Source organism: Apis dorsata, unplaced genomic scaffold (genome assembly GCF_000469605.1).
Source record: "Apis dorsata unplaced genomic scaffold, Apis dorsata 1.3 scaffold_99, whole genome shotgun sequence".
NCBI lineage: Eukaryota > Metazoa > Arthropoda > Insecta > Hymenoptera > Apidae > Apis > Apis dorsata.
This window is the reverse complement of record NW_006263397.1, coordinates 863,482-866,807: the sequence shown is the minus strand read 5'-3', so window position 1 is coordinate 866,807 and position 3,326 is coordinate 863,482.

The window sequence follows — 3,326 nt, the reverse complement described above, 5'->3', positions numbered from 1 at the left end:
TAATTTTTTTCTTTTTCCTTTTTTCTTTTTTTTTTTTTTTCTTTTTCTCTTTCTCTTCAAAGAAGGATCACGCGATTTCGTATTGCTTAATAATCCGTAACAAGCTATTAGGCCTATCGCACGAGCGCAGATGTACGGAGGAAAGGGCGAGAAGGGTGGTCCAGTCATAAAGACCGCCGACAACCCCAGAAGTAGCTGAAGTTCGAACGATCTCGCGCCGTCGAACGAGGAGATTTCTTTTAATTAAACTGCCCCCACCCCACGGACACCACCCCGTTCCTCTTTCTTTCCCGGTTTCCACCGAAAACGGGACTTCCAGGACATAACAGCCGACAGGCACGCGTTATCAGCGTTCGCCAGCAGTCCAATCCCCACGTCAGTTAGCTACTTCTCCGCCCCCTACCCCACTCGTCGCTGATCCATTCCTGGCTTTTGGTCAAACTTGACGTGTTACGATGCTAATGTTTTTCAGTGAGGGATGAAAATGAAGAAAGATTTATCGCAAAGTTGAAATTTCTTGTTTTAAGATCATTTTATGATCACATATCGAAATGATAGATATTTATAAAGAAATCGAAATTTAAATCTCTGGTGTGAAAATTGGGAATCTTTCGAAGAATCATTTGATCTTTTAACTTTTGACAATCGAATATTATTTCAAGGAAATATTTATGCCTCTTATTCTTCGATAATCGATCGAATTGATTTCTAAGTGACTTGCATCTCAAAGTATTTATTTCAACAATTACAATTTTATAGCAATTGAAATTAATTCACGTTTCTTCCCAAGATTCGATAAAATTTCAGATTAATCCCGTCTGAATCAAATTATTCTAACAATCAAAATTAAAATGGTTAAAAGGAATGGACTCGATACAAAGTTCCATTAGCAAAAGGGGTTCAGAAGATGATGAAAATATCAGTATCCAGGGTTGTTTATCACCGTGTCGTTCGCACGTTCCGCCGTGGCTGACACACGTGGTCGACAATTCCGCGAGCTGTTCACTTTTATAGGAGTGGGCCAGGTGAGGAAATAAAGAAGGCGAGCACGTCTTCGAAGCGTAGGCATAGAGGAGGAGTTATACGTTGATTCCCGTTGTGTCACACGTTGGACGATCGTAACTTGGCCCGTGAGAAGGTGGCCACCCTCCTCCTCCTCCTCCTCCCTCTCTTTCGTCCTTCTCCTCGGCAAAATTACTTATAATATCTGTCAAAGAACAGACACGACCCGATACCGGTGTTACACTCGCGCTCACAATCCCTTGGAGAAATGCCCTCTTTATTATCTATCAGAAGCAATCTACCGGACACTTCCCTCCTCCCTCCACTCCTTTCATCTCTCTTCCTCGAAGGGACGAAGGGATGGCTTACGTTACGACATCACGATTCCACTGTCTAATTATTGGAACTTGATTTTTAGGTTCGTAAGCATAGAGAAAAATATTTATCATTACCTTGTTCGAATGAAATTTCTGATATGAAACGAATAATTGGTGTCTTTTTTTAAGGAAATAATTGATACAAGGGAAACTTTAGAAAATTAAGCATACGATTGAACCGTGAAGATATAAAAGAAAACTTCGTTCAGGCAGAGAATTAGCAGCTTAACAAACAGATTCGTTTCGTTAAATATCGTTCTAATTGAACCCTGAAAAGCCAATTGTCCGATCTCGTCGGGCAGAGGAGGAGGAGAAAGATCGAGGGAATCGTTTCTCTATGGCCGATTCACGGGATCGAAATTTGAAGATACGTACGACGAGGTTGACGTTCGGTTTTTCACAGTTTCTCCCCCTGTGGAAATGGCTCGAACGTTGCCACCACGTATAAACCACGTGGTCGGCTAATTTAGACCGACTGTTCCGTGAAATTACTCGAACTTACTGGTAATGAGAGGGTGGTGACGAGGGGTGGGTATCCTTGGACAGTGGCCGGCTAATCACGCCTCGTTAGCGAATTGAATGCGCCTCGAATCGAGTGTGTATCGAGTCCGAATCCGTGTGGAAAGTCAAAGAGGATGCTTTCTATCCTTGGGGAAGATAGATCGTTTCTGCAACGCTTTTGTCGCGTCGCAGTTTCAATTTCGAGAAAGGCGAGCGTTCGGAAAACGGGTTTCCTGAATCGATTTACAAAGACGTTCGAGAGGGTGAAATCTTCTGGAGAGAGGGGGGGAAATTTGTCTAAGAAATGGAAGAACGTGTTTGCGATACATGGATGATGCATTTCCACCAGTGTTTCGAACAGTGTAGGAAGGAGCGGCGATTGGTTGTCGTCGACTTAATGGACACCCTATATTTGCTCATTAACGGACCCCTCTGTCGCGAATCCCGGAGCACTTGCACAAACTCTCGAAGACGACGACGACGACGACGACGACGGAGGAGGAACGAGGAGGAGGTCCTCGCACAAAGGGAATAGGGAGAGATCGAGGGAGGCAGGAAGAAAGGGAGGGGGAGCCCTCATTAGGAGCTTTGCGAGAGGAAAAGCGATACACTGCGTCGAGACGCAACTTACGCTTTTGAAGGCGAAAGAGCTAAGAAAAATGCACTTCTCGAGAAAAATCTCCTATAGTCCTTTATAGCGCACGTCGCTTTTCCTTTGATAAACGGATTCTTCTTCGAGAGGAAATTTTTCAAGTACAATTTGTATTTAAAATTAAAGAAATCGTTGTTAAACGATTCTTTTTCTTTTCGAGGGAAGAAAGAAAGAAAAATAATCGATGGTACGTATATATTTGGAAATTTGAAATTTCTTTTTATCCAGAAGATCAAGATTTTTAATTTTGGAAATTAGGAATGATGATGGATAGATTTTTTGGGAATAAAAATTTTATCTCGGTTCTTATTATGAATTTTATAATTATATTATTGGAAATAACATGCTATTTATGTCATAGTTATTTGAATCGATTGTCATTCGTATCTTATCTTTTGAAATAACTCGATAAATACAATTTCACAACTCTTCTATAAAAATTAAATAATATTTTTATTATCTTTATTTATAAGAGATATTACATTAAGGAAAATATTCTTTGAATCGCTTATCTCAATGGTTCTCAACCTTTCTGATAAATCTGTATCATCGAAAATTTAAAAATTCCAACATTATCAATATTATTTATTTAAAGTGCAGTAACTTTTTTCTTTTAAAAGATTTGCACGCAAGAGATTAATCCTCTAGTACGATTAAAGAATGAATTAATAACTAATTAATCTGTAGACTTATTAAAACAATCGAATAGATTGTAAATAATTAAAAATAAAATCTCGAATAAAGAAATTATCCACAAAAATCATTGTCAAAATGGAAAAATGACTTGGGATTTA